The sequence below is a fragment of the Podarcis gaigeae genome (genome assembly GCF_964106915.1).
Source record: "Podarcis gaigeae genome assembly, chromosome: 8".
NCBI classification, from domain to species: domain Eukaryota; kingdom Metazoa; phylum Chordata; class Lepidosauria; order Squamata; family Lacertidae; genus Podarcis; species Podarcis gaigeae.
Window position 1 is genome coordinate 37192808 of NC_139684.1, and position 25210 is coordinate 37218017.

The window sequence follows — 25210 nt, forward strand, 5'->3', positions numbered from 1 at the left end:
TTGCACAAAATTCATATGCTGGGGAGACAGTGTGGCATAGTGGTTAGAGGGTTGACAGGGGTGGAGAAAGCCACTCGGGTGCCTGGGGCAGCACGCCCGGGGGCAGGGCGAGCCACCCATAGGGGCACACTGTGGGGTGCACTGTGGAGCCCCCGGAGTCTGCCTGCTCCTCCCCCTCAGCTGCCCTACAGCTGAGGGGGAGGCAGCGGGCAGACCATTTGGGCAGCACAGAGCTTGCATGTGCTCAAGCAACTGTGTCTCTCCCAGGAGAGATGTGTAGCTTGGGTGCGCTGCAGGCCCCGTGGTGAGTGCTGCCCGGCATTTTGTCACCCCCTTCAGTGGTGAAACCCGGGGCAACCTGCACCTACCACACCCCCCTTCCTCCGCCCCTGAGTGTTGAACCAGGATTCAAATCCCTACTTGACCAGGAAGCTCAGTGGGAGACCTTAGGCTGGTCACGGGCTGGAATATATCCTTGAACTCTGACCATGCCTCTTGCCTGCCTGGATGCAGGACACAGAGGGGCAGGGCAGTGTGTGCTGAAATCAGCATAGTGTACAAAGCTAACATTTGCCTTTATTCCTCCAACGGCATTTGTTTCTGGCTCCCTGAAACATGCTCCACAGGCATGTGGCCCCCAGACATTTGCCCAGAAGGACTTTAAAAAAAAAAAGGATTCTCTCCACCCACCCATCCATATCATGGTGGATGGGGTTTTTTTCAGCGTGGAACAAGCATGTCATCTCTGGAACAGCACTGTTTCCAAACATCTCAAGCAATGGACATGGAGTTTACCATAGACTTCTGATTACTGAGTTGCGAGATGAGTGCATTTCCGTATGCCTAAGGAATTCCGAGAGAGAGAGAGAGAGAGAGAGAGAGAGAGAGAGAGAGAGAGAGAAAGAGAATCATGTTCAGAAGTCATTGCTTTGTCTGTTCCAACAAATGCTAATGATATTTCCTCCTGTGGTCCTCAGATGGGGGGTGGGGACAACGACTATGTTTTGGGTTTTATTATTCCCATTAAAAGCATTTGATTCCTTGCCTTTATCTCTCTGCACTCTTACCTCTTGGCAGAGTGGAGTGGCACCTCAGTCAAGATGCCCAAGGTGGCCTGCAAGAAACCAGGGGTGGTGGTGGTGAAGGGGCTGCCTCATTAGAAATGTGGAGCTAGCGCATGAACCGTGTCCGCAACAATCAAATGGACTAATTTTTATTACTTCGCCGACACTGCCTTTAACCATAATACTCAGTGCCGTCTCCATTCCCGGGCCCTTAATGTAGCTTGCTTTGCATATCAGACCATCTCAAATGACTTTCTTCCCCTCCTATCAGCTTCACTCAAATTATTTGAATTTTAAGAAGACATTGTTCCCCTGTGCCCTTAGCATATTGGATCTCATTTCTGTATTTTTTAAAGGAGCGGGGTGGGAAGCAAAGTGAAAACGTTTTATTTTTTTTACCCTCTCCCATTTCATTTCAATTACTGTTATTATTTGGTCTTCGGGAGATAAACACATAGTCAGTTTCCTTTGAGATAACTGGGAGCACACGGATGTGTTTAAATGCAGCTTGCAGGGCACCTAGTGTTCCCTGTGCCCAGATAAAAGAATTGACTTTTGAAAAACCCAGTGCTTAAAGTTATCCTTTGGATTTAAAATAAAGAAGAAAAGGAAGAAAAGAAGAGACTTGGCCTTAGGCAGAGACGTCCACAAGAGAGGCTTTCGGCTCTCTTATAAAGTGGAGATTTTTGTGTCAACTCAGATATATTTTGTTTTCCTATGAGGAAAATATGATTAAATTATCAGCAACAAAGGACAGTGGGAAATCCATTTCCTAAATATTCTTCCTTGGCTACTTCCCTCTTGCCCTGTTCCCACCTGCAGATCAAAAGGTGGAGGTTTGATCTCCCTGTGTTTTAGTTAAAATGTCCGATGTCACTTATTAATGGAAGTGATAGCTTTTGATTGCTTGTTTATTGTAGGCAATAATGACTATTTGGGCTATTTCATATAACGCTGACATTTAAATTCTATTCAGTTCAGAGGGATGGCAGATAGAAAGGAGTAACTCCCTTACCCAAGAGTGACAACTCCCTCAGTCTGCATTTTAAAGCATTGAAGTTTTCAAAGTAATCAGGGTCTCCTTCTCCTTCTCCTTTTTTTTTCTGAAGGAACCAAATTGTGAAGACATCTGTTATGTTATTAATTTCACATAAATCTTAAGCTCCTCAAGGCCCAAAATGAGGCTTCGTTCAAGCTGAATTAATGAAACATGATTGTAAGTCCCTTGCATGAAGATGCTGTCATACAGTATTGAGTTGCTTATAATCACTGAATAATCTTTCAGGCTGCCTAGGGAAAGCTACTTCAAATCCCTCTATAAAACAATATCTGGAAAAAAATATCAGAACACTAACTATATCCTGAAAGATTAATAGCAGATGAGAATTTCTGTGAAATGAATCATGCTTTCTCAGTAAAAGAGACAAGATGCTTTCTGTAACAGAAGCATGCATATATATATATATATATATATATATATATATATATATATTTCTACAAGGGCACAATCTCCCTTCCAGATGGGAGAGGTGTTTAAGCCCCTGGATTCGTTTGAAATGCCAAGTTCCTTAAAGCAGGCAAGAATTTTATATAATTGAGAAAATGTTTTGCATTATATAGGCTTTTTAATCCAATATGCCCCAAATCCCAGTGGATTGACAGAGCCCAAAGTCCTATTGACCTTTCTCCCTGCCCCCTCTCATGGCCTCTCTTCCTGGTTAAGCTTTGCAGGATTAGGCTCTATAGATGAACAGAGCAAAGAAAACGCCTGTGTATCTGAATGACGGAACCTGTGGCCCTCCTGATGCTGCTAGACTACAACTTCCATCATCCCTGACTGTAGCTACGCTGGTTGGGGCTGATGGGAGTTGGACACCAGCAACATCTGGAAGGACAAAGGTTCCCCACAACTGAACTAGAGACAGGCACTAAAAACAGGTCCTCATCTGGAGTGGCCCCTTAAACAGAGGAACTTCCTCGCCACAGAGGTGAGAACAAAGCCAACACTATGACTTTTTAAAGCAGGCTTTAAAAATCACATCTCTTTCAGATTGCTTGTGATGATGAAGCCTTTTATTAAGGAATTTACCCAAAAGAGACAATCCTGATACTGTAGCTATTTGGGGGCTGGTCCTTATATCTTTCCAATGGTCCATATTTCAAAACAAAAAAAAAATCCTTCCAGTAGCACCTTAAAGACCATCTAAGTTAGTTCTTGGTATGCACACGAAAGCTCATACCAAGAACTAACTTAGTTGGTCTTTAAGGTGCTACTGAAAGGAATTTTTTTTGTTTTGACTATGGCAGACCAACACGGCTACCTATCTGTAACTGTCCATATTTCAAGTATTGCTTAGAAGCAGGGAATGCCCAGAATTGCCTGGGAATTTGTAGAAACCTAGAAATATCAGCATGGGTTTTTAGATCGTGCAATAAGTGAATTTGAACTCATCACACCAAAACCCAGGCAAAGCCATGGTTTGGTCTGGTATCTTGATTCAAAATGGCGCCCGGCATGCAAACATTAATGAAGACCGCTGCCCCCACCTCGGGAACCCCTGTGCTGGGTTTGACAATGATATCTCAAGACACATCCAAACCTATAGTGAACAGATGGTCAGTCAGCCAGACAGATAGATGGAAAGACAGATAAACTACTTTCCAAAATATATAGCAGATATTGTTGCTATTGTTGCTTATACTTTTATTCTTGGTTTTTTTGTATTGTTATTGGATAAGATATTATGAATGGTGTATGAATGCATGTATTTAGGGACTTGGATCTGATTCACTCCGGTCAAAAGATTTATTGGTTGTTTGGTTGGTTTCTATACTTTACAATAACTAAAGAATCTGGGTGTTGAATGTAACACATTCCTAAAACAGCACGAAAATGCTTATAAGTCAACCTCTGTGCTGGGGTGTACAATAACCAGTGGCTGAACTACACATAAGGAAAGGCCCTGTGTAGAAGCAATTTCAGTAGGCCTCTGCAGCTAAGAGCTGATGGTCCTAGCTTAATAGTAATATTTCCACCCATGGGTTTAGTAAAGGTAAAGGTAAAGGGACCCCTGACCATTAGGTCCAGTCATGACCAACTCTGGGGTTGCATGCTCATCTCGCTCTAGGGCCGAGGGAACCGGCGTTTGTCTGCAAACAGCTTCTGGATCATGTGGCCAGCATGACTAAGCTGCTTCTGGCGAACCAGAGCAGCACACGGAAACGCCGTTTACCTTCCCACCAGAGTGGTACCTATTTATCTACTTGCACTTTGATGTGCTTTCGAACTGCTAGGTTGGCAGGAGCAGGGACTGAACAATGGGACCTCACCCCGTCGCAGGGATTTGAACCGCCGACCTTCTGATCGGCAAGTCTTAGGCTCTGTGGTTTAACCCACAGCGCCACCCGCGTCCCTCCATGGGTTTAGTACTGATTTCTAAATCACACAGTGAGCCTCCCAAAATGTAGCAGCTTCCCCCCCTCTCTCTCTCTGCACATTTATATGCCACTTTTCCTCCAAGGAGTTCAAGGTGGCATATGTGACCTTCCTTTCTCCTTACAACAAACATGTGTGGTAGGTTAAAATGAGAGCTGGAGACTGATCCAAGGTCATCCAGTCAGCTTCATGGCTGAATGGGGATTTGACCCTTGGTCTTCCAGGTTCTATTTCAGCACTCTAACCACTACACCACACTGGCTCTCACACTCCTGAAGTTATCCTTCCAGCTTTTGAGAGTGATGGAGCAAGGCTGTGATGCGGTGCTCACAACAGCTGCCTCTCACTGTGTGAGGGATTTTAGAATGCCTGAAATGGACTCCAGGGTTGCTGGATTCTGCCTGTTTGGGGTACAACAGCTTCACCTCTTGCTAATATATATGTTAAGTCCTATTTTTGTTGAAACTGCAAAATATTCCATCTGACTGATGGGGGGGGGGGAATCCTGTATCAAGGGAGTGGGGCTTCCTAATCAACTTTCGAAATACTAACTCTGGTCTCCAGCTGAAATGGGAAATGAAATTTGCATATGGTATTTACTTTCTCAAATCTTCTGAGTCCTGTTAGCTTTGATAGATTCTTTTTACTTTAAAAAAAATGTAATCAGAGTGATAATTAGAGAGAGAGAAAGTACTCTTTTTAATATGGAGCCATGATGAATTATGGAACTCTTTCCCTCCCCAAAACACTTCTACATTATGATCACCCCAACTTGAATGGCATCATTCAAAGTGAAACATCTAAAGAAAGGGTGAGGAACCTCTGGTGCAAGAGATAAATGCATCCCTCCAGGTACTTCAGTCTGGCTCCAAGAAGTCTCCCAAGGTGACACCCCTCCCCAAGACATGACCCCGCCTCTCCCCAAGCTGGCTAGAATGTGTGCTTGAATGCTGATAATGCCTCTTGCATGCCTGGATGGAGGACAGAGAGGTTTGTGTTTGATGCTTAGCTCCTTCCATGCTCACCTCTGGCCCTACTCACCACTGGCATGCAGACCCCAGAAGGTTGCCAGAAGGGAATGTGACCCTCAGCCTGGAAAGTATCCCCCTGACCCACACAGAATTTGAAGATCAAAGTCCAAATTGGGTGTGGCCAACACTTTGTACATGTCCATTGCAGATTTTTTCTCTCTGAGCAAATGAGAAGAGCCTTTCTGGCTCACATGCCAGATACCACGGGGAAGTTCACAAGCAAGGATATTTAAGGTAACAGCCCTCTCCTGATGTTGTTCTCCAGGCACTAGTATTCACAATAGGGACAAAATCATAAGAAGAGGCTGGTGGAGCAGGCCCAAGGCCCATCTGTTGAAGCATCCTGTTCTCACAGAGACCAACCAAGTTGGGACATCCACAAACAGGATCCAAGCGTAAGAACACTCTCCCCACCTGTGGTTTCCAGCAGTAGATATTCAGAAGCATTGCTGTGGAAGGAGAGCATAGCCATTGTGACTAGTAGCCATTGATAGACTTATTTTTCATGAATTTGTCTGAATTCTGTCCATCCTCTTGGCCTGAGGTTTCCCATCACTGTTGTGTCAGATAGTACCTCCCTGATTATACTGCTGTTCTCTAGCACTGTTTCAGGACAAGCTGTTTCCCCTTGCCTCTGCAAATCTATGAGGTTTCAGTTAAGGCAGGGGATGAGGCATGCTGGCAGAGCTCTGAACCACTGCCTCAAGATCCCAAAAGTTGAACCACATTGTAAGAAAGAGAGAGAATTTTGCTACAGCTTACAGAGTCTTTGAAGTGCCTGAGCCTATCCCACAAAGGGTGTTTTCCAACCCCCTCCATCAGAGGAATGTCCTTTAGGCTGAGATAAAGCTTCTGGTTTTTGGCCACACTTCCAGCCCTGTTGAGGGCATACCATGAGATCAGATGTTTCTAATTAAAAGTCATTTCTTCCCTCTGCCCCCAACTCTACCTCTCTCACAAACTATTTTGTTAATTAAAAGCTGGAAATTGAAAGTGCTTGTTGTTCTTTCCCCACACAATGAAGAAAATTACATTACCATTACAGGGTCATGTGTGCTTCTTGCATTTTCTTTTAAGGACCATGTGTTTATGCACATAGATAAGAAGAAATAAGTACTTGATTCCTGCAGCTGAGAGGTGGAAAGGCTTGGCAAAACCCACAGAGGTGGTCTGATTTGAGCAATGCACAGGAATCTGTGCTGGATATGAAATTAGTGCCAAACATCACATTCTATCATCTCTATTATATGATCCTTAGCCATTCCAGATGCCTGCATACTGCAAGACTGAGACCATGTGCCCAATAGCGCTGTGCATCAGATTTGGCCAAAGCCTGAAGTCTGAACTGAATCAGCCAATTTGTGAGGTTCCAGACTTAAACCAAATTGGGTGGTAACAAACCCGGATCACTCAGGTTGGGTTAGGCTGCCTAGAGTGATCTGAGACTGTCAGGGGGCTGGCATCAGATGGGCACATCATCAGATGAGCAGAGGGTTCAATCCAGATGGCCGCAGGGATCCGGTTCACCAATGAATTCCAACAAAGGAATCACACTGGGGAAACAGACCCCTACAAGGCTGGGGGGGGGGGAAGCAAGCACAGCCCTAATACCAAATCATTCCAGAAGGTGGTACTAGGGATCTACTGCTGTCTTATGGGATTGTGCTATGGAGTTTCACTAGGTTCTAAGGTGTTGGCAACTACCAGAAACTGCTTAGCAATGTCATACAGGGATTTGAAGTGAGGTGCCATCAGCAGGTTTGAGGGAGTGTTGTAGCTCAGTGGTAGAGCATCTGCCTTGCTTGCAGAAGGTTTCAGCTTCAGCCCCCAGATTCTTTGGGAAATTCTGGGAATGTCTCCTATGTGACTCCTTGAAGATGTGCTGTCAGACAATGAAGATGTTACTTAGCTAGGTGGACTAGAAGTCTGACTCATGTTCCTAACAACCAGCTCAATTTCTATTTCTGGATCTCATCATATCCAGTTGCAGCAATAGGAGAGTTGAACTTCTGTGCATGGAATCAGTAGTGCTCCAAATGAGCACCAACACACTGAAACTCCGTCCAGTCCTGACTACTAAGATGGATATTCTGTGAATAGGTGGTTTGTCTGTTTGGGGATATGCTCAGGGTGGAATTGTGCTCCCCCTAAAGTTAACCTATGCCCCTCCAGATGTTCCAGGACTATAGCCCTCATTTTCCCCATTTTGGTATCTTCTAGGATTGACTACTGCAAGGATTGTTGTTGTTCAATTTATTATTCACCCTTTTCTCCCAGAACAAGTTAAAACACGTTAAATGCAACATTAAAATTAAAACATAATATTAAAAACAGTTTAAAACAACTTAAAATTACAAAAAGATGGGTCCTAGAAATATGCCTCTCAGGTGTCAAAGGTCAGGGTGAAGAGGTGCATCCTCAGCATTTACCAAAAACTGTATAATGAAGGTGCCAAATGTACCTCTGTATGGAGTTCTACAGCTTAGGGTAGATGATCTGATGCCTTCCAAATATTGTTGGACTCACATAAGCTCAGCCAGCATGGCCAATCACCAGGGGTGATGGGTGCTGCAGTCCAGCAGCATCTGGAAGGAACCATGCTAGCATCCCGGGGCTACTGTAATGCAATGTATATCAGGGTGTCCTTGAAGACTGTTCCGAATCTGCAGTCAGTTTAAAATGCAGCCATCAGACTGTTGGCTTGAGCCAGCTGGCAGGAACATATCTCACTCTTGTAAACCACCATGGAAGCGTTGCAGAATGGTGGCATCTTCATCTTTGAAATACAGTTCTTCCACGAGGGATATATCATCGAGGCCCTCTACAGAGCTTTTCTTTGCTTCTTTGTACAAAAGCAGTTTGGGGTTTTTTCTCCCTATAAAAGCTCAATTAGAGGTTTTCTTTGAGGAGCTGAATGATATATGAGCTCCCAAGAAATGCTCTTTAGGCTGTTTTCCCTGATGCTTTGCAAATGCCTAAAGTAGATAAAGACCCCAGAAAGCCAACCATCGCTGACAGCCGTGTAACCCGGGGTCTGTTAACTGATCTGTAGAGTACGAATGTGGTTAGATGTACAAGTCTCCCACTGCTTTCCCAGGGGACAACTTGCCTGGTGCTCATAATGCTGGCTTAGATATTTGGATGCTTTACTGCAAGATGAATATTAACAAGCAAAAATACTTCCCTGAAATAGTGAACATTTAAGGATTAGCACCTTGTAATTCTGGCTCTTTTCCTTCTTAGATACCCAGAGGAATTGAAAGTCTTGGCTTCTGTTTCTGCCCATTGGAATTTTTTTAAAAAAATATGTGTGCATTTCATCATACAAAAGGAGGACAGTTTCAACACTGCCATGTTCCTTGCATCCCGTATTCTGCACAAATCACTTGCGTTGTGGTGTGCCTGGGGTGGTCCTTCATCCTGCTTTGCATCGCCTTTGCTCTGAAACCCATCCATCTCTCCTGCTCAGACCTAATCCTCAGCCATAATGCTTTTGCCTGGCTCAAATGGATCCTTGAATTGCAATGATTCTTACCTCCCTTGCATGGATGAAGGATGAAAACATCTCTGTATGTTGCTGCAGTAACCTCTGGAACTTGCAGGTCTAGAACGTACCCTACAGTATGCAGATAAGAGTCATACCTGTGGCTCCACTCACTTTTGCCCCTGGCCAGTGGTAGCTAGTGCCTATTGGTAGAGCTGAAGGCAGGGATACCAACAGTAATTAGTGCCAGAGCCAGTGTGAGCCAGAACCTATTCTCCCCCTTGCTGAGTTCTACAGGGGCAACACCAAGACCAGGAATGAGAATGCTGGCATGGTGGCTGTTCACTTGCCTCACTTCAGTATTTAGGATGTGTAAGAAATGTTTACACATCGCTATTACTGCAATGCGCTCTACATGGGGCTACCTTTGAAGGTGACCTGGAAACTACAACTAATCCAGAACGCGGCAGCTAGACTGGTGACTGGGAGCGGCCGCCGAGATCATATAACACCGGCCTTGAAAGGCCTACATTGCCTCCCAGTACGTTTCCGAGCACAATTCAAAGTGTTGGTGCTGACCTTTAAAGCCCTAAACAGCCTCGGTCCAGTATATCTGAAGGAGCGTCTCCTCCCCCATCGTTCTGCCCGGACACTGAGGTCCAGCTCCGAGGGCCTTCTGGCGGTTCCCTCACTTTGAGAGGCCAAGTTACAGGGAACCAGGCAGAGGGCCTTCTCAGTAGTGGCGCCCGCCCTGTGGAACACCCTCCCAGCAGATGTCAAAGCGATAAACAACTACCTGACATTCAGAAGACATCTGAAGGCAGCCCTGTTCTGGGAAGTTTTTAATATGTGACATTTTAGTGTATTTTTCATCTTTGTTGGAAGCCACCCAGAACGGGGAACAAATAATAAATTATTATTATTATATTATTATTAATTAGGAAGGAACCAATTTTTTTTTTATTTCAGGGAGTACTCAAGGGTACACAGCACTAGCACCTCTTTTGTTGTTGTTAAATAGTGTGGCACTTACCGTAACAACTTCGTGGTGAGTACCGACAACTACCTTTTTAGAAAAAAAGCACTGGAAGGAACTATGTTTTCTTCACATGCTGTAGTAAATATGCTTCATATTGTCATTATGGAATTTTTGGTCGTTTGAGGTTTTTATAAAATACAAGGCTGAGTTGGCTTTGACCCTCGGCTGTTTTGTGCAGTGTGAAATTCCTTCCTTCCTTCCTTCCTTCCTTCCTTCCTTCCTTCCTTCCTTCCTTCCTTCCTCCCTCCCTCCCTCCCTCCCTCCCTCCCTTCCTTCCTTCCTTCCTTCCTTCCTTCCTTCCTTCCGCATTTCTCCACCATGTCTGGATTAAGAGAAATGCACTTCAAAGTGTCCATATAGTGTTGCATCTTCTAACTTACATTCTTGTTTGGTCCAAAGGCCAGTGTCAAAACACACAAACCACGCAGTACAAAAGCTTTGGATAACTAAGGGCGTAAGGACATGAAAAGAGCCTTCTGGATCAAGCCAATGACCTATCTAGTCCAGCATCTTGTTCTCACAGTGGCCGCCAGATCCTCCTTAGGAAGCCCGCAAGCAGGACTCAAGCATAAGAGCACTCTCCTCTCCTCTGGCTTCCAGCAAGTGGTATTCAGGAGCATTACTGCCTCCAGCCATGGAGTCAGAGCACAGCCGCCTTTGATAACCTTCTCCTCCTTGAATTTGTCCAATCCTATTTTAAAGCCATGCAAGCTGGTGACCATCACTGCCTCCTGTGAGAATGAGCTCCACAGTTTAACTCTCCACTCCACTTTCTTCTTTCTGTCCTGAATCTTTCAGCATTCATCTTCATTGCATGTTCACAAAAGAGATCTGAATAGCTTGCAAAAGTTGGGGCATATTTAGCTGCAAACACTTTTCCAGGGCCATTCATTATGTCATAAGGTACCTGGATGAAGAAAGCTGCATCTGTTAGAGGGAGGAACTGTATGCATAATTTCAGAATATCCAGTGTGAGTGGTTTTGCTGGGATTTCCCCCTTTCTGATCCCTCCAAAGAGGCGTAACAAGCACAATTAATTCTACCATAAGGCACATGGTTGAAACTGGCACCACTTGGCAGGAACCAGCTTCCTGCATCCGAATATATCCAATCTGACTGTTTTAGATTGAGCCAACTTCAAATCATACCATTTAATATAGCCAGAGCCATAACAATTTACATCATCCTAAATTGGAACTATGCAAGGAAATCATGAACTAACTCAGTAATAAAATCCAAGTCTTTGGCTTCAGGAATAAATCTATTTGCATGCCTTTATTTATTTTTATCAGTGATGAAAACACTGGAAAAAATATATGCAGTCTCCAGAAAACCCCAACACAAGCTGTCTGTTTCCCACTCAATCCTCAACCCCAAACTGTCCATTGTTTCTTGATCAAAAGATAATTTTCTAAGGTAGTTGTATGTGGAGCCAATAAAAAACCTCACAACACCAATTAAAACTTGATCTGGAAACTGCAGTTAGTGCAGGGTGCTGCAGCACAATTGCTGACAGGAGTGAGATTCTGTCACCTACACTTTGGAACTCTCTGCCTATTGACATCAGTCAGGTGCCTTTACTGTGCTATTTTTAGAGCCTGCTAAAAGCATTTTTATGTAGGGAAGCTTATCTAGATAGGTAGAATCATGGCAAGTGTTCTAATCTGTGCTCAGCCTTCTCCTCCTCATCTGTCTCCTATGCCGCCGCCTTCTTCTTCTTCTTCTTCTTCTTCTTCTTCTTCTTCTTCTTCTTCTTCTTCTTCTCCCCCCCCAAAGAAGACCAGGGCAGCAAATGCACAAGTCATAAAACGATTAAAACATCTAAAAACAATTTCAATAAAGATGCAGATAGAGAAAGACCTCTCCTTAAAAGGCTTGGCTTGGTGGAAGAGGAAAGTATTCAGTCAGGGCTGAAAAGACAATAAAAATGATGCCTGTCTAATACTGAAAGGGAGAGAATTCAGTGCTGCCACACTGAAGTCCCGATTCCTATAGTGTGAGAAACAGATCTTCTGATGAGATGATATCCTCTCCTGCAGAGCACAGCAATTGAATGGGAATATAGGAGGAAGGGCATTAGCATCCCGGGTGTGTGTAGTGGTTTGCGGGGAGCCCTTATGTGACAAACAGTGGGTGATGAAACACAACAAGGGTGCAAATTCTAGAAAGCCAAATGATGATCCATGCATGAGAAGACTTTCCATGTAGCTCTTAGGTGCGGGGAAAACCACATGATAACTTTGTACAGCTCTCACTGATGGTATCAGTTGGGTGCTTTTCAGAGCACACCAAAACATTGCAAATTCAGCTGGAAGTGAGGGTGGCTACTTGAACATTGCCAAGAAAGAAGACACAGCTTTTCAACAAATGTCCATGTCCTAATATATATGCTTAAATGCCAATTTGGAAAGAAAGTCCACAAATTGAAATAACTTATCTCGATCCAATTTGATCAAAGACTGGAGCCACCTGAATCAGCCGATTTGTTTGAGGATTTGAGCTTTGGTCAAATCTGATACACAGCCCCAGTAAAAACTTAAGAAATGGTCTTCCATGCATATGTGGGTTGAAGATGGGTTCTGGTCTGAAGAACGTGAAGATGTAGCCTTGCTACAACCAGTAATGAAAGGGGCAATGGTGATAAACACTCTGACTAATATTATTATATATAATTGTTCTGTATATGCCAGTATAAATTAGAATAATTGTCATTTTCCCCAGCAAAATATACACTCTGCCTTGGTTTAAATAAAGGTTTGTTGAATTTGGTGATCAGGTCTCACTGCACCCTATTGCTTCAGACTTGAAGAGGGGCTTTCCTTACTTTACAAGTCACACCACATCCCCACTCCCTTCTATTTCAATGTACATTTGTATATGCAGTGACTGTCTCCTTGGGGTATGGGAAGTTTGTGTTTCTGCACAACTGAGGCTGAAAACAGCATGTTTAACATAATGTACAGCATTGTAGAAGGGGGGTGGAACTGGCTTTCATCTCATGTTTGCAGCGAGGGGGGGCAGAAAGAAAAATGAAGTTTCAATATTGAGAACAGATAGTCTAGAAGGTGGGTCTGCATCTCTCAGCAAGAGAGTGGTAACTTAAATCTTACACACCTGATCAAGGCTTTCTCTCTGTGCCTTGTAGGTATCTTAATACAAATGTGCCTTTCATTTGACTGATTGAAGGCCTCCAACTGCAATAAGTGCACCATCTGATCTCCTTGAATCCACATCACTTTTTCTTTGATTTCCTCCTACTTCCATTTCTTTCCTCTTTGTTCTATGGCCAGAGTCAAATTTCCCTTTAGAAATTGAAAGAATGTGCATGGGTTTGCCTCTTTGGTGGGTTTTTTGTTGTTGTTGTTGTTCCCTGTTTTCCCCCCCTTCTCTATTCCCCTGAACTGTTAGGTATTTTCTGCAAAAGGTCTTACTAGGTAGTTGACTGGTGGTATTTGAAAGGAAGAACTGGTTTCACAGGCAGCCTGTGGCCAATCACTTTACATATCATTACCATGCTGAACTGGAGGAAGGAAGGTCCTCTGATCATACAAACTAGATCATACAAATCTCCTCCCTTTCTTCTTTTCTTTCGCGTAACCGAATATGGTCACATATAACTGAGATGCACTCACAGTGACATCAATGAGCACGTCTAACTTAAGTCCACTGATTTCAGTGTGTCTACTCCAACTTAGCTGGATATCACCAAGTGTTATTTATGAGATTTCTTAGATGCCCTTTTAAAAGCACGACTCAAGACAACTTATAATTAAATGTACAGAAATTTAAAAACAGAAAGAGCAACAACAAGGACTTGAGATTCAGCTGAGTGCAGTGCACAGTCTCTTAGTATAACACTAAACCTTCACCCCATAAAAACAGCTGAATCATCACTGGCAATGGTAGTGACCAATTTATGATTGTCAGAGACAACTCATAAGAATCAGATGCCACTAGGTTTTCTTTCAAAAGCCAGTGGCTGGGAGTCATGCACTATGTAGATGTGACTTTGAAGAACACCAACACCAACTATGTTTACCATTTCCATGCATCTAGTATACCTGATCTAGGATACTTTTGTACATTTGTGTTTTAAGCCACCAAACAGGGTTTTTACTTTAAAGAAACTCAACATTGGCAACTGGTAATGCTAATGTTCTGTATAATTATGGCTTTGTAGAATTCAATCAATTTAAATAGAGAACGACAGCTTCTTAAAGCCATGACCGGGTTCGACTCCAGGGTTTGTGCCTTTTTCCAGATGTTGGTGACATAATTGGTATGTTCAAAATTGCATTATTTTTTTAAAAAAAGGGGAAAGGGTGAAGATGGAGAAACTGTAGAAATAGATGAGCTATTAAGCTTCAAAACCACTGGAGGCATTGCTTTGAAAGGCCAACCATGTTTGGATCATGCAGCATTAACACCCACACTTTTCTGTGTATTGCTGCTTCTTTAGTACTGTTGCAAAACAGTACCAAGAAGAGAGGGCCAGATCACATCACAAACTGGATTTGTTCCTGCAATAAATGGACTTTGAGATACTTGATACAAAGTGACTGAGAAAAGGAACGAAATAAATGAGTTGCTGCCTTCGAAAATAATAGTGTAAAAAAACTGTTGCCTATATTATATAAGATAATAGCCTTGACTACAAATATATATGTGCAATGTTTTTTTACAGCCGTACATTTTGAGGGACTACCCCTCAGTCCAGTGCATGTTTTACTCAGAAGTAAGCCATACTGATGATGGCTTACTCCCAAGTTAGTGAGTATAATGTTGCAGTTTTAAATTTCTGCCTTTTTTTGCTTGGTAGTTAATTTTGGAATGTTTACCCGTCTGTTCAAGCATTCTTAAGGGCAATCTAGCTTGGCATGTTTTCCCCACTGTGTTTTTATATTTAGAGTTCTTTCAAGTTGGCCTGGAACCTGGTTATCGTGTGATGTTTCATGGGCTTGACATTTTCCCATGTAGCCCAACGTATCACTTGCAACAAGGTCAGTAAGAGGGAAAGGACTCAGCTTTCCAGCAGTCCCTTTCCATACATTGTTTCTTTCCAGCTCTTAAGGATAGTTCACATGTGCATATTGGTCACTTGAGCTCTCATCACTTGTTTGCTCATTGGTACTTGATGAAGCACTGCTAATCAATCACTGGATAGGGGCTGAAGTCACATGAGGCATTTGAAAGCACTTCTTTGCACAGCACTTAGTTAAATTACAGGACTTGCTCCCACAGGAGGCACTGATGGCCACCAACTTGGATGGCTTCAAAAGAGGACTGGGCAAATTCATGGAGAATAAGGCTATCAGTTGCTACTGGTCATAGTGACTATGTTCTGTCTGCACGGTCAAAGGAAACCTTTCTGCCACACAATCAATAGACTAATAATAGATGAAACTGAATTTCACATTTTCTTTTGCACCTCTTTAATGAAAGAAGGGTGTTGCTGATGACCCCATGACTTATAGACAGAGTGATAGATTCATTATGATAATATTTTCCTAATCTCTCTCATTACTTGCTAATACTAATCCCAGTTAATGACATTTCTTTATTACAGAATACATTGCATTCGGAGGTGAAGACTAATTTGTTGGGGGGCAACGTGGTTTTATAAAATGTCTGTTCCCTTACCTAGCAGAGATGTTGGAAACAGAGAACAGCTCAACTTTGTGGAATTAATTATACCATAAAATAAGCAAACAAGTTATTTGCATCTACAGATCAATCTATGTCCATTCTGTGCCAGTTTTGCATGCACCCCATCACAGGTCAGTTCCATCCTAGTTTTTGTGGATTTTAAAAATAACACACACACACACAAATCTTGCATTTATATAGTAGATACTTTCCCCTAAAGTACATGCTTTTCATGCATTCTGTCCTTAAAATGTGTATTTCTGTTGCTTTTCCACACATTTCCCCCTAAAATACATATTTTTGTCATGCATTTTTCTGTATAATAAGCACTTAAATTCTGCATTATAGTTGAGCTTTCACATGATGTAAAAGCCACTTCTGGGAATCTAGTGGAATCTAGTGCATGCTTAACACTTTTTTCCATTTTATTTGATTAAAGGAAAAAATATGTTTGCATATAATGTGAAAATGAATGCTAAACTTGTGCTGTATTCCACTATAGTTTTGGAAGTGGCTTTAACATCATGTGAATGCTCACATATACTATGGAAATCAACAGTGAGAGAAACATAATGAACCTGGAATAAATTGTCATGTGAATGTAGCCCCAGCCACCATGACCAATGAACAGGAATGATGGCAGTTGGAGACTGGCAACATCTGGAGATCATTGCGTTAACTTCCCCAGCAGTTGCAATTAAAAGATGAATTCCACAATACTTTGGAGTATTGCCAAGGCAAGTTTTACTGAGCCATGGTACATACATTGCATTTGACTTTCTGGAGTTCCTGATCTCAGCACTCAAACAGGAGGAGAGCCTTTGGCTAGACCAGGTGTGGGTGAACTTTGCCCCTTCACATGTTGCTAAACTCCTATCATCCCTGGCCATTAGGCATCCTTTTAAGGCTGATAGGAGTAGTAGTTCAGCAACATCTGAAGGACCAAGGGTTCCCTATCCTAGCCTAGGCTATAAGAAAAGGAGCGTATGTGTTTTTCTCCCTGGAATGGCTAAGACAAGCTGCTTATTTCCACCTGATTCCCTTTGGTTGGTTCCCCCCCCCCCCCATTTTGCATCTTCTCCTTTTAGCATTTGAAGATTTGAACAATAGCTACTGGTTATTATCCTGCACATTATTGATTAAAACCTCTGCCCACAGACCTTGCATCTCACTTTTCAACTAAGTGTGATTTACTTTTCTCCTCACTCCCTGTAACAGATGATTAACGCTGATCTAAAGAGTCCCGGTGAGATGAAGCAGAGTGTCAGGTACGATTTGTCAGCTTGGAAGTATAGATTATTTTATGTTTCTCGAACTTTGTGGGTCCCAGAGAAACACCGATCTTGATTGTTAAATCCATCCACTCTTCCCCCAGGGCTATGAAATGCCAGAAACATTAAATAGCCCACTTAATACATAACCTCATTCTGTATGCTTGACTATTTTGTTTTTAATTTTTCTTCCCTTTTCCCAGGCCGCTCAAATGAAATGGGATCAAAGAAGAAAAAAATTATCCTCACTGGATTTTGTTAAAATATTAATAGGTTAGGGTTGACTGGCTAAATTGAATATCTATGCGGATCTCGCTTGCATGTTTAACTTGTGCTTAGGAAAATATGTTTCCTAGGTGATAACCTTTTATGTACCAGCCTGACTTCATTGAAATGCATAGAGATAAAAGTATGTCACACTCCACAGCTATGCTATTCTTGTGTGGCAGCGTGATTATTCAGATGATAATTGACCCCCACCTGTAGACAGCCCGACTTCTGTAGTCAATCATTCCATTTGATGTTAAAATATGGAAACGTACAATTATGTCATTTACATAACAAATCTTTCTGAATGCCAGGCATCTCGCAGGCACTGAAAAATGGGGAGGGGACCACAATACCCCAAGTCAATAAAATGAAAGTTCTGCAAGGCCAAATATATTCAACTCCTCATCATTCTTGCTTTGTCCACATATACGAGTTGCAGAAGCTATTGACCAGGAGTGGCAGGGCAGGAAGGAGGGTCTGCTCAGAGTCCAAATTGACCTCTTCACCACCCACTAATTCTGTTGTTCTAAACAGCTGGCTTTTGTGAATTTGGCCATGAAGGCAAGTGCCTGTATATAAGTGAAAGTAAATTTATTGATGTTATTATTAGTCACTTAAGAACATGAGTCTGCTAGATCAGGCCAATGGCCCATCTTGTCCAGCATCCTGTTCTAACTGTGGCCAATCAGATGATTGCAGAAAACCTGCAAACAAGGCATGAAAGCAATAGCAAGTCTCCCCTCCTGTGGTTTCCATCAACTTGTATTCAGAAGAATTACTGCTTCTGCCCATTGATGCAGAGTATAGGCATTGTGGCTAGCAGTCATTGACAGCATTTGTTACACAAAGGGCCTCCCAGTAGCTTACAATATATTTAAGACATAGGTGAGCCTAGGGTATAATATAAACAAACACATTCACACACAAGAGCAAAACACACAGACAACGCAACCCCTGTAGAGGAGCAGCAGGAAGCTTTAGCAGCACACAAACAGCAGATAACATCCTCATAGTGCATCGAAAGCCTGGAGGGAAAAGATACATTTTTACTTGGCACTGAGAAGATGTCAGTGAAGGCACCAGGTGAACCTCACTAGGAAGGTTGCTGCACTAAAGGGGAGCCACAACTGAAAAGGCCCTCTCCTTTGTCTGGATAGGGTTTTTTACAATGCCGTTAGAGATCAAAATTAGGTTCATATCAAAGAACAAAAAGGAAAGAAAATGTGAAGGCTCTAAAAATAGAGAGATGGGACAATGAAAGGAAGCTTCCAGGTACATACATTTATTGAGGCCAACACATTCCAAAGATCTTCAAGGAAAAACCTCTTCTTATGCATGACCTATTTGGGTCTTTGGCTGCTTTGGTTGCCAAATGTTTTGCAGAGAGGTTGAAAGCTTCATCTAGCTTGTTGTTGTTTAGTCGTTTAGTCGTGTCCGACTCTTCGTGACCCCATGGACCAGAGAACGCCAGGCACCTCTGTCCTCCACTGCCTCCCGCAGTTTGCTCAAACTCATGCTGGTAACCTCGAAAACACTATCCAACCATCTCGTCCTCTGCCGTCCCCTTCTCCTTGTGCCCTCCATCTTTCCCAACATCAGGGTCTTCTCCAGGGAGTCTTCTCTTCTCATGAGGTGGCCAAAGTACTGGAGCCTCAGCTTCACAATCTGTCCTTCCAGTGAGCACTCAGGGTTGATTTCCTTCAGTATGGAGAGGTTTGATCTTCTTGCAGTCCATGGGACTCTCAAGAGTCTCCTCCAGCACCATAATTCAAAAGCATCAATTCTTCGGCGATCAGCCTTCTTTATGGTCCAGCTCTCACTTCCATACATCACTACTGGGAAAACCATAGCTTTAACTATACGAACCTTTGTTGGCAAGGTGATGTCTCTACTTCTCAAGATGCTGTCTAGGCCTGTCATTGCCCTTCTCCCAAGAAGCAGGCGTCTTTTAATTTCGTGGCTGCTGTCACCATCTGCAGTGATCATTGAGCCCAAGAAAGTAAAATCTCTCACTACCTCCATTTCTTCCCCTTCTATTTGCCAGGAGGTGATGGGACCAGTGGCCATGATCTTCGTTTTTTTGATGTTGAGCTTCAGGCCATATTTTGCGCTCTCCTCTTTCACCCTCATTAAAAGGTTCTTTAATTCCTCCTCACTTTCTGCCATCAAGGTTGTGTCATCTGCATATCTGAGGTTGTTGATATTTCTTCCGGCAATCTTAATTCCGGCTAGGGATTCATCCAGCCCAGCCTTTCGCATGATGAATTCTGCATATAAGTTAAATAAGCAGGGAGACAAAATACAGCCTTGTCGTACTCCTTTCCCAATTTTGAACCAATCAGTTGTTCCATATCCAGTTCTAACTGTAGCTTCTTGTCCCACATAGAGATTTCTCAGGAGACAGATGAGGTGATCTGGCACTCCCATTTCTTTAAGAACTTGCCATAGTTTGCCGTGGTCGACACAGTCAAAAGCTTTTGCATAGTCAATGAAGCAGAAGTAGATGTCTTTCTGGAACTCTCTAGCTTTCTCCATAATCCAGCGCATGTTTGCAATTTGGTCTCTGGTTCCTCTGCCTCTTCTAAATCCAGCTTGCACTTCTGGGAGTTCTCGGTCCACATACTGCTTGAGCCTTCCTTGTAGAATTTTAAGCATAACCTTGCTAGCGTGTGAAATGAGTGCAATTGTGCGGTAGTTGGAGCATTCTTTGGCACTGCCCTTCTTTGGGATTGGGATGTAGACTGATCTTCTCCAATCCTCTGGCCACTGCTGAGTTTTCCAAACTTGCTGGCATATTGAGTGTAGCACCTTAACAGCATCATCTTTTAAAATTTTAAATAGTTCAGCTGGAATGCCATCACTTCCACTGGCCTTGTTATTTGCAGTGCTTTCTAAGGCCCATTTGACTTCACTTTCCAGGATGTCTGGCTCAAGGTCAGCAACCACACTACCTGGGGTATACGAGACATCCATTTCTTTCTGGTATAATTCCTCTGTGTATTCTTGCCACCTCTTCTTGATGTCTTCTGCTTCTGTTAGGTCCTTTCCACTTTTGTCCTTTATTGTGGAAATCTTTGTACGAAATGTTCCTTTCATATCTCCAATTTTCTTGAACAGATCTCTGGTTCTTCCCATTCTATTGCTTTCCTCTATTTCTTTGCATTGCTCGTTTAAGAAGGTCTTCTTGTCTCTCCTTGCTATTCTTTGGAAATCTGCATTCAATTTCCTGTATCTTTCACCATCTCCCTCGCATTTTGCTTGCCTTCTCTCCCCCGCTATTTGTAAGGCCTCATTGGACAGCCACTTTGCTTTCTTGCATTTCCTTTTCATTGGGATGGTTTTCGTTGCTGCCTCCTGTATAATGTTACGAGCCTCCATCCATAGTTCTTCAGGCATTCTGTCCACCAAATCTAAATCCTTAAACCTTCATCTAGCTAGGTGCACACAAAGTGTGAGTCACTGTGCTAAATGTAGCCCACTGGATTTTCATTAATGCCTGCCAGCTGGTGGAGGACCCCCTCTTTCCAATGTTTCCAAACAAGCAGCCACAAATAGGAAGACCCCGAGGCCACCATACATGGCTGGCGAGCTGTGTTTGGCTTGGTGGGTCATAAAATGTGAAGACCTAATTGAGTCTGTATGTCATCAAGCATGCAGGGGATGAATCAGTGTGGTGTTCTTGGACTTCACAGTCAGACTGATGATCAGGATTGAAGGAAGAACATTGGCTGCTGCCATTTCCAGAGAAGAAATATGTCGGGAGTGGGGAACCTCAGGCCTGGGGTCCAAATCTGGCCTCTCTATCTGGTTCTTTGGACTTCAAGACACATACCATCCACAGCCATACCTTCTGTCCCCCAAGCCATGCCCCTCACCATAGACACCAGCTGACTGTACAAAGATACAAATTCATATTAATTGCCCCAACCATGTTTGCCTCTGACCCCCACCCAATGCTTTATAAACTACTTAGAAGTTTTTCTTTTCTTTTTTCTTTTACTATTAAGCAGTATATAATTTTTTATGAAATAAATAAATAATAAATAAGTATGTGGACTCTGGAAGGTTTTCCAGAAGGAAATGTGGCCCTCAGATGGGAAAAGAAACAGGTTCTCTCCCCCCCTGCTATATATTCTCAGGTGAAATGATATAAGAAAAGTTAGTTTGCCCCTCCTTTCCCCAAGGCTGGGGGCAATTCCTCAACTGAATTCAAGGTGCTGTTGTTAACCTTCAGATCAGGGGCCTATGGTGCCTATGAAAGGTTTCAGTAAAAATTCTCTCAAAAATCTGCAATAAGCAAGAGACTGCTCTTTCTGCTCAAGTCCTGTTTGTGCTGTCTCAGCATCACCTACACAGGAGCCATTTTTCCATGACCCTCATGACAGCCATTTTGTGCTGTTATATACCCACAGTAGCCATTTTGTGACTGGCATCCATGGGACTTTTTCAAAATTCCAAATGTGTCTATTGTCCTGGAAAAGTTGGAATCCCCTGCTTTAAAGTCTGAAGCAGCTTGAGTCCTTGATACATTAAAGATGGCCTCCTTCAGTACTTTCATCCCCGTATATTCCACCCATCATCTGAGGACCTGTTGTAGGTCCACTGACCTCACAAGACACAGATGGTGGAAACCTGAGTAAGACTATTCTCCCACCTATGCTAAGTGAGGCTTCAGGTGGCACTGAGCTGAACACTGATTGTGTATTCCCCACCTGGTTTTCCCATAAATTAATGGGGGGGGGGGAATTCCACTCAAAAATTTCAAAGGGTATATAAAATTTCAGTGACATTCTCATGGGTGGGGTGCAGGGTTTTTGATGCACTTTTGAGCTGGTCAGTGGATGTTTGTGAGACAGCAAATAATCTTACCTGTCATTAGCTCTAGCACCACCCTGCCCTCTATGCTACCAGTCACAATGGGCACCAGCAACCACTGCTGGTCAACCATCATATGGCTTCAGTTGGCTCTAGCTCTTTGCAGAGGCAACATCTCTCATTAGCAGACCCTTGGAGCTGTCCAAGGTCCTGTATACTCTCTTCTTGTTTAAACAGCACCTGCATCTCCTGTAAGCCTTAACCTCCCACAGATAGTTCCAAGTGTAAGGATGGAGATAGAAGAAAGGACAGTGCATAAGTTTTGTTATTACTGTTCTACAGTTTGGGGCAGATTCCTAAAGTTAGGCAGTTTGATATTTCTTTAGTCTTGATTTGTGCCTTTCTTGCACCTCTCTTAGTTTGGCCCACAATCTTTAATTAAAACTGTCGTCTCACAGTCATTAGACTCCACACCCTTTACAGGCGATCAAATTATGTTCTTCAATTAGTAGTATGCTTTCTTCTCTCCTTTTAATTTCAGACCCATCAAAGCCCTGGTTTCGTGAATCAATTTCAGTGGGAATTTACACAATGTAAAACCTAATGGGATTCAAAATTGACTTAGCTAATGAATAGTCATTGGCTTTAGGGTTAATAGTTTGGGGGGTGTCTCAGGTACTTTATATTAAAATGTAATTTTAATATTGCACTAATATATTACTTCTGCTTTTCACCAAGACATCCATGCAAGCTTCAGCATCCATTGAAACACAGCAATTGTTTGGAATTATGGATTAGAGTTGTGAAATTTCCATTTAAGAGAGACATTTCCTTTTCTTCCCACATTGTGTTACTTTTGCCACTGATCCCAGTTCAGTATTTAATGGAATGAATACTTACCCTCTGTTATTTAATTCTCGGCAAACCTGGATCTGTAATGGTCAATAGACACATACTGATGGTCTCTTATTGTAATATTTATCGAGGAAAAAAGTAATGAAATTATTCAGAACCTGCTTGTATGATTCTTTTCACAGTTAGAAAGAAACTTCAAATCTGGAAAAGATGAACAAAAATGAAGTTTTTGAAGTACTCAAAGTAATGCACTTTTGATTACACTGGAGTCAGGCAAAAAAGAACAACACAAAACACACACACACAGCCAGAAATATTTTGGTGGAGATGGAGAAGAAGAAAGTCTTGCTCCAATTTGCTAGTACTTCTCCAGAACCTAGTCCCTTTCCATTCCTGCCCATTCATAAGAGTGTAAGAAGATTCTGGTGGATCAAGTCAATGGACCATCTAGTCCAGCATCCTGTTCTTACAGTGGCCACCCTAAATCCCATGGGAAACCCTCAAACATGACCCAAGCAGAAGAGCACTCTCAGCTTCTTTGGTTTCCAGCAACTCCTGAAATAGTAATTCCATTCCCAATTCATGCAGTTGCTCCATTGCTTTATATATGGCACACAGATATAAGCATGGGTAAATTTCCTTTCTACACACAAGGTCCTAAAAGGAAAGGAAAGGAAAAATACCAATGGGGCTTCTCATATCCTACCTCAGATTCACATATTTGAATTTTGTGAGAGAGTCCTGGATGCCTTTCAGAAAATGGCTGCCAATGGGGTGTGGCATAGCACAAGATGACTGCCATTGGGGCATGTTGGGGAGGCTAAGGCAGTGCAAACAGGAACTGTGTAGGAAGACCAAACAGTCTTTCAGTCTGTAGAGTTGCCTGAGAGTCATCTAGTCTAAGCCTCGCAATGCCGGAATCACAACTAAAGAATCCCTAACATATGGCCATTCAACCTCTGTTTAAAAACCTCCAGTGAAGGAGATTCCACCACCTTCCAAGGTCACATGTTCCACTGTTTTGCAGCTCTGACTGCCAGAAAGTTCTTCCTAATGTTTAGTTGGAACCTCCTTTCTTGTAACTTGAATCCATTGTTTTGGGTCTAACCCTCCAGAGCAGGAGAAAACAAGTTTGCTCCATCTTCCATGTGAAAGCCCTTCAGATATTTGAAGAGGACTACCACATCACCTCTCCACCTTGTCATCTCCTGGCTAACCATACCCCAAACCCTCCAGTGTATACAGTTATCTGTACAAGTGGACCAATAAAGATAAAAGGAGCAGGTGTGTTCACTCATAACTCTGTATCTGTAGATGGGGTGAGCCAGGAGCATTGCAGAGTGTTCTATCATTCTATGAAATTCCAAGTTAGGTCAACCCTTTTGAAAAAGACCTCCCCCCACAACATTTGCACCCCAAAACCATTTCTGCAATCTGCAGGGTGGCTGTGGCAGCAGCATGTGGATCATTTTGAAAATGGTCCAAATGTAATCTTGCTGTAAACATGAATCAAAGAGCCCCTGCTTATGGACATGTTTTTAAAATTGCTTAGTTGCATGCAGGTCCCATTGGTGCTTGGAGGACTTTAATAAAATTGATTTTTTTCCCTGAGTATGGCATTTTAGCAGCGACTGTATAAGCTTGAAATATGAACACTTCATTGTCAAAAGTGTTTCATATTTTTGCCCCTGTAATGAATGACCGAGAGAAAGAAGGTGCTTAGAATTCTCTGCGGCTGCTATTTTCATAATTAAAAGCAGACTAATAATAAGGTTTTTCAGGCTGTCCCCCCCCCCCCCGAACATTGGTAGTGGAAGGCACTGCATTTTGTGATGCTTCATTTGGAAACCTCTGCAATTAGCACTTAATGAACAAGCATGCCACTGCTTTAAGTAAGACATCTCTCCCATACCACTTATTTACCAAAGTGCAAAACTGTCATTTTCATTGATTGAAATTCACCCCGATTTCTTCTGAAGGGCTTTTAAGTAATTGTTTGGGGAAACCTGAAGTGCATTAATTGGTTTTAGTACCTGAAGCCTAACTCTGAGCAATGCTAAGGCTTGCTAGGTACCCACTTTCTTCCTAATCTGCACTACAGTGAACAGCAAGATCAATAAAGACACATTTATAGTGCCAACATCACCTTATGCATATACTGCATGCACCACTTTTACAGGAATTGATAAATAAATCTTTCTTGAATGGTGACAGCTTCTTAGGTTTCCTCCATGTCAGGCTTAATTTGGACCTGAGACCCGTTCCCAACATCTGGGATCAGGTATAGAACATGGCAAAT